Here is a 7,256-nt window from a genome sequence, read left to right on the forward strand (position 1 = left end):
ACTCTTCCCCAAGCTCAACCAGGCAGCACTGCCCCATGCACTGTCCCCACCTCCATCACACCACCTGGAATCACCCAGGAATGGGCTGCCTTGCCCCAGGGGCAACACAGAGAAGCAGCAGGAGGGTGGCTGGGTGTGCTGGCATCCAGGGAAGACAGCAGGGACAGTGCATGGTGTGCTGGAAGCCCAGGCGGGCTCAGGGAAGCATTGGATCAGACGCCTCCAAGCAGAGGGTGCTGCCAGCATGGAGGGAAGGACCGGGGTCCCCTGCAGCTCAGGGGCTGCTCAGCCCAATGATAGCTCACCCCCTGGCCATGGGAGAGGTGGGCAGGCTCCATGAAGAAAAAAAACGGGATTGCCACTTCTGCCTTCAACCCACCTCTCCCATGGCCAGGTGAGCTGTCAGATTAAAGGCTGCAATGTTACAAGTAGCTACCTTGCAAACTAAAGTACATAGGGATGTGGTTTAGTTTGCAATCTAACAAACTTGTTTAAATAGCAACAAAACAAAACAAAAAACCCTACATGTAAAGTGGGACACAATTAAAACACAAAAATGGGCAATTTTCATCATGTGTACAAGTGCCCATAGACAGCAGAAGTTTTAAGAGACAAACTCCTTTAGTTGTATAGATGAGCACAAATGGAAACGATCATTCCCAAGTGACCTGGAAACAACTGCTCTTCAGCGTCCTGCAGCTATCTTTCTGCTTTCATCTGATCATGATTTGTTCTCTGGTAATCAAAAATATAGTCCCCAAAACTCACTGAAATCCATAGGAATCTTTCATTAGACATCAATAAGCTTTGGATCAGGCTGTTAGTCTACAGCAGCAAAAGATGTATTTTTCTGCAACAAAAAAGACAGCACCTCTATTTTTAAACCATCAAAGTGCTTCCATTCTACCAACTCTGAAAAGTCTGAAATCATTTAAGGTGGTAGAAAGGATACTTTTTAGCATTACTGAAAAGCATTATTTAGAAATGAACTAAAAATTTATATATTCATTTAACTAAACAATGAACTGCGATGAAACCCTTCTCTCTAAAGCTGTTTGCAAGTTACTGTGAGTTGTCTTGTAGGTGCTCTGATAGTCATATTAGGCTAACACTGTCAGGCCCCTTGATTGTATAATCATAAACCATATTGTAAAACATATTCTGGTCAATTTATTAGGCATTCCATGACGTTCCATATTTTTGTAAACCAGAATATAATCATTAAAGGGAATCTCTTCAACAAAGAATAGCAACATGGAAGTGTGACAATTTGAATAATCGCATTATTTATTTAAAATGGAGACTACATTTAAAAGTATTTACAACATGATCCATTATAAACAAACATGGCCAGATTTTCCACATACCTGAAAAACCTGAATGCTTAAAACAAACCGAAATTGTTGCTAACTTCTGGCAGTTGTAATTTGCAGATTACATTTAAAAGTACAAGGTTTGGGTTTTTTTCCTAAAACCACAATAATACAGACAACTAAAGAGAAAGTTAACATTAAAATCTCCTTTTTTCTCAATATATTTTCCTTTTATTATAAATAACCTTTAGTATGAGTAAAACTGAATGAGTTTAAAAAGCATGATTTTTCTATACATTTTTTCCAGTTTGCTCACCTTGCACTTTTGACACCTCTCCAGCCAAATGGAGATGGGGTTTATGCAAGTCCAGTGGAAATGCCTGGAACTGAGCCCACTTCAATCAAACCACAATATGTCACTTTCCACTATTCATTCAGGCCCCAATTCTGCAAAGACTTAAGTATGTGTTTATTCATATTCAGTGGAACCAGTCCTATGAGCCATCTCCTAGGGCCTAATACTGAGCACGTGCATGAGGCTTTGCAAGACTGGGAATTTAATTTGGGCCTCTCCAACTGGCAGCCTGTAAGCATATGGTAGCACAGGGTGGCCCCCCACGCTCCTGATCTAGCCGTTGCACCCCCTTTTACTCCTCCTGCTATACAGGAAAACCTGCAGCCCAGGTGTATGTGGCCCATGCGGTGTTTGCCCAGGTTGCCTACAGCCCTCAGTCAGCCAGAAAATGGACAGCCCCAATTTAATTCATCATATTAATTAAGTTTGTGTAAGTGAATCACACAGCAATACAGCACTGACTGCAAAGTCTGAAACTGCTTTTAAATATGTTTTAAGTTGTCTTGACTTTAGGTTGAAGTTTTCCCTTTAAAGAGGTCTCCAGTAAGGATATTTACAGCTGATCTGATGATCCAGAGAACTCAAGTACTTGTCTTCTCTTTCTTTTTATAGCTTTGAAGGTGGGACAGGAACCATCCAGCTGGTCCAAGGATAGCCAGTGAAAATGCTGCTAAACCAATTACAGTCTCCTGAAGTAAATGAAAGAAGGTTAAATAAGGCCAAACAAGCTGGAGTGTTTCCAGGGTAAGCAGCTTGTTGCCAACCAAACAACGTATTACTGGATTGCAAACGTATAATCCCGGTAATCTGATAGATTCTAGAGGAAGCCTAAACAGGGGAGGATTAGTCAGCCTAAAATCACCAGTACTTTATGAAACTGAAAAATAAAAAAACGGGATTTTTTTGTTTTGGGTTTTTGTTAATCTCCTCCAGCACAAAAAGCTTTCATACTGTTCCTAGGAGTTAGAACCTTGGCTATATTTGTATAAACACAGTGCATCTTGTGCATATTTTTTCAGTTATCCAAAAATAAAAATCTATACAGAAATAGTATCACTTTGTTCAAGGGTTGTCTCTGCACAGATATTTACCTCAAAATTAGTGTCATGAGAGAGCCTTGTAGCAGCCATTAAGTGTGGTAGGGCAAAACAGAGGAACGTTATAATGGAGAAGAGTTGCTAGGTAGGGGAGGTGTCCACGGAAAGGTGTAAAACTGAAATTTACGTAATCTGGTGTTAGGAGATTTGAGAAAAAGTAGGGTGTGCTTTGTGCTAGGGAATATAATCCAGATTTAGAAAGAGACATTTCTGGCATCCAGAATGTTATACTCTCTCTCTCTCTCTCTCTCTGTGCAGATGTATGTGAAAGGAAGTTTCCCTTTCCCTCGGCAGTGGGGGCAACCACACTATTTTATGGGAAGAGAGGAAGCTTTAGGTAGATTTCTCTTCCCTTAGCTTGACAGGGAGCTCTGTGAAAGAATTTACCCATGGGCAGTAGGGAAGAGGAGGGCCTTAAGGACAGCTGTATATTTTGTATGGAGGGGCTAAGAGCATTCCCCACGGGAAGAACTATGGGTCAGGAGAACATGAGAAGAAAGAACTCACCACTGGTCCTAGATTCTCCTCAGGTGGATGGCTACGAAGGAAGCGTCTGCCCCAGCTGACTGTCCTGAAGATGACACAGCTGGAAAGGAATCGGGATCCATGATGCATTACAGGGGTCATTGGTTTATCCAAGTGAGAGGGGAGAGCACAGCTAAAGAATCAGGAGCAGGCAGCAGTTATGGTTGCGAGGAGCTAGTTGGCTTTATGCTCTCACTTACTGCAGAGACCCTGTTATGGCGTCATTGGTGTGGAGTTCTCAAAGAAGCCAGGAGTCCTTGTGCTCAGTAATCAAGCCTTTTCATTTTCAAGGTATATGTATGAAACACCAACATAAACCAGAGCCAGCTGTGGAGCTGCAACCTTTTGCTCAGCAACTGGCAGAGTGCACATGTGTGTCTGCTCTCCAAAGGCAGGAAAAACCTTAGGATCGCTATAGCCACCTCCCACAAGCTTATTTAGTACTGTAAATCACTGAGCCCAGGGGACAGGAGGAGTCAATCCCTGATGCTGAAAGAAAACTGGTAAAAGGCAACAAAACAACAACTGACTCTCTCTCCCTGTAACTACTGGGCCCTTGAAATCACTTTCCTCCCACAGCTATCTGCCCCTCCACACAAACCATGAATCCCCAAAGGTTATATGTTTACTCAGATACCCATCTTTTCACAGCTGCAAATAGTCCTTCATTTTCTCCACAAAAACCATCTGCCCAACAGAAGATCCATCTCCTCAAAAAAAAAGAGGAAAAAAAAGCTTATAATCAATACGCTTCCTCAAGCCTCCCCACAAATGGTCAGGGGCCGCAAATGGTCAAAATGGACAGTTTTGGACAGGAGTGCCCAGATGAAATGGGCGTAAGGTCTTTTTCCATTAATTTCAGCCATCCCCTCTTTCCTTTGGCTGTGCCCTGACACATGTCCTATGCCAGTGCCAGGGCTGGGCCTGGGGAAGTGAGCATTGTGTTGCCACGGTGCCAAAGCCAGAAGCAAATAGACATACATGCAAAATAGAGTCCACTTCTAGCCCTTGTGCTGAACCATCTCACCAAAGCTCCTATAACCTAGTAGAGGTGGTAGTGAAAATGATATGGATGACATATCAAGGGACCACTGAAATGGCAGTGCACTAATCCCCCAAAACAAGGATGACAGTCTCCCAGTGAACAGGGAAGTCACCAGTGACTTCTGTAGTTGACAGATTCAATCCAAGATCCATGCTTGACTGCAGGTGTGGCAAACAGTTCCAGAAGGGAGGAATAGATATTGGTGACATCAAGTCACAGCTCTTTCCTTTTGTCTCTCTATCTCTCTGTTGGCTTCCAAGTGATTGATGCCTCATACATCACAGCACCACTGGGAACAATTCAGTGCTCGAGTCCCCCAGGTATTGATGACAATATCACATTTCTTCAGATTGGCCTTCAAGGTGTCCTTGAATCTTTTCTTTTGCTCACCTCAACAGCGAGCACCATTGATGAGTTGGACGTATAGGACCTGTTTTGGGAACTGATTGCCATGACATGTCCTGTCCAGTAGAGCTGGTGCCGTAGCAGATTCAGGAATTTGCTCACTCAGAAAACACACAGTCTTTCAGGTTCATTCATCATCTTTCCCGGTATTTTTATTCCCCAGGGGACAACTTCCTCCCAGCGGAGTCAACATAAACAACTCAGTCTGTAAACCAAACTCTATACCACATGGGGTCTTCTCCCAAACCCAAAGAGAGTCTGCTGCCACTTGCCCACTCTCTCCCTTGTCCCTCTGGTCCCTTCAGCCACAGGATGGGATCACTTAGTCTCTTTGCTGCACTTAGAGTCCTCTAGGAGAGGGGCACTCCTGCTATGATCCCCGGGCTCCTGCATGAGGTGACCTGCTGGCTCTCTCCCACTCGACACTCCACTCTCACGTGCAGCTCTCTCACTTCCAGCTTCTAGCCCACAGTTCTGTCTCTCTCTCTGACCAACCCGGCACTGTTCCCTGGGAACCTTTTTAGCTGCTTGGATGTCACCTAGCTGTCTGCCTCAGCTGCTCCCATTCCCTAGGCAGCCTGTAATCAGATTTCGTTGCTTGTAGCTGGGCTAGTCTTTTCAGCAAGACTGCAATCAGTTGCTTACTGGCTTCAGCTGGCTGCATCCCCTGAAAACATACAGGCTGTGACAGTGCCATATAAACATGCCAAATGCCTTTAACACTGGTGGTGTTTGTTTGAGCTGGAATGCTGCTGTTCCTTCTTCTATCCTTCCAGTTGATATGGAGGATTTTCTGGAGACATTGTTGATGGTAATGTTTTAAAGCTCTCAGGTATATCCGATATGTCATTCAAGTTTCACACCCACACAACATAGTAGGGATGACAGCATCCTAGTAGATAAGAAGCTTGGTCTGTGTCCTGATGTCATGATCATCAAAGGGCACTGGCAGATTTGATCTGGTAGTGAATAGCTTTGTCTATGATTACTTTTTTTGGAAAAGCTAGCTACCCATGTAGAGAAAATGCTCATTCTCCAAGGATTACCCTCTAATTTTAATGTGAGCAGGATCAGCTGGTTGGTTGGGGGTGGATTGATAAAGTATCTTGAGTTTGATGAAGTTGACAGAAAGTCCAAGCATTTCATACCCTTCACAGAAGCAAAAGTGATCTGCAGCTCTTCAAATGAGTGAACATACATGACAGTCATCAGCATACTGAAGATCATTAATGGAGGTGTTGGTTATTTTGGAATTGGAAAGTAACTGGTTGATGTTAAAGAGATTCCCGTCCATACTGGATGCTGATTCCAGATGAAAGTCTATCAGCAATGAGATAAGGAATAGCTATGGTATAGATGGAAAAGTGTTGCTGCAATCACATATTTTTGCTTGATTTCAGTTCTGATAGTGAAGAGTCATCACTTAGAACAGTTACTGTCAAGTCATTGTGAAGAAGTCTAACAATGGTAACAAATTCAGACATCAAAATTTCATCAGGATCTTCCATAGGGCCTCTGATCAAATCAGAGGCCTTAAGCAGTCAATAAGAAGGCACTTCACGTGCAGCTGTCTAGCAACAAAGAACTTATCTATTGTACTTCTGAGTCATCTGAAACTACACTGAGACTCAGACAGAATCTCCTCAGTGAGGGAAGTGATTCTACTGACGTGAATGTGGGTGAGATCTTGGCAGCGATGGACAGGAGTGCACTACCATGACAATTTCTGCAATTATTTCCATCCTTGAATATAGTTCTGGCATCTCTCAAGTCGCTGGGAATCCATTCATGTTTCCAGATTTGCATAATAGCAATGTGTATAGTTGGTAAGAGATTTTTTCCACCTTCCTTATAAAATTTTAGCTAGTATTCCATGAGAACTATATGCTTTGTTGTTCTTTACCTGCTGAATGGCTTTCTAGGCATCTTGATAAGTTGGTAAATCTGCAAAGTAGTCTTTATTGGGGTGCTGTTTCAGACATGACCATCCAAGCCATTCTACATTAAAGCCTCAGTTCAGGTGCTCTTGAAAGTGTTCCATCCCCCATGCACTGATGGTAGAGTTGTCTTTAAGGAGTGTTTTTCCATCCTTGGACCATAAGAGGGATGGCTCTCTGTGTGCTTGGCACATAGATAGTTTTGCTTGTGCTAAAGAAAGCATGCATATTGTGGTTGTCAACAAACTTTTGAATCTCCCACACCTTGCCCTTTCACTCTTGAATTTTCCCTTAGGTCTTGCCTTTAATGTGGCAATAAAGGTCTTGCTTCTTGTCTCGGAAAAATCCTAAGTATATGCTGCCAACACAAAAGTTCTGTACCTGACATGCGCAGTTGAAGTCTGTGAGTGGTAAGTTCCAAGGCTCACCCAGCTCGTGCCCCCTGGGTGACCTGCGGACCTGTCAGCCATGTTTGACCTACTTTCCCCACAGATGCATGCTCAGTGACAGCTAAAGCATGAGGTAATTTAACTAGAAATTTCTTCCCTGTGAGTGTTCTGATTGGCCACTAAATTCAGA

At 43.3% G+C, this 7,256-nt stretch overlaps 1 long non-coding RNA gene across 1 annotated transcript; it reads right to left on the bottom strand.

The window, feature by feature from the left end:
* Positions 1–1,265: 1,265 nt before the first annotated feature.
* Positions 1,266–6,172, bottom strand: LOC109298504. The gene is made up of 2 exons (XR_002097630.1): positions 3,273–6,172; positions 1,266–2,357 (listed from the first exon to the last, which is right to left on the bottom strand). It is a non-coding gene; the product is annotated as an uncharacterized LOC109298504 (long non-coding RNA).
* Positions 6,173–7,256: the final 1,084 nt, after the last annotated feature.

This window comes from Gavialis gangeticus, unplaced genomic scaffold, assembly GCF_001723915.1.
Source record: "Gavialis gangeticus isolate Ggan-Ray unplaced genomic scaffold, GavGan_comp1, whole genome shotgun sequence".
In the NCBI taxonomy this organism is placed as follows: domain Eukaryota; kingdom Metazoa; phylum Chordata; order Crocodylia; family Gavialidae; genus Gavialis; species Gavialis gangeticus.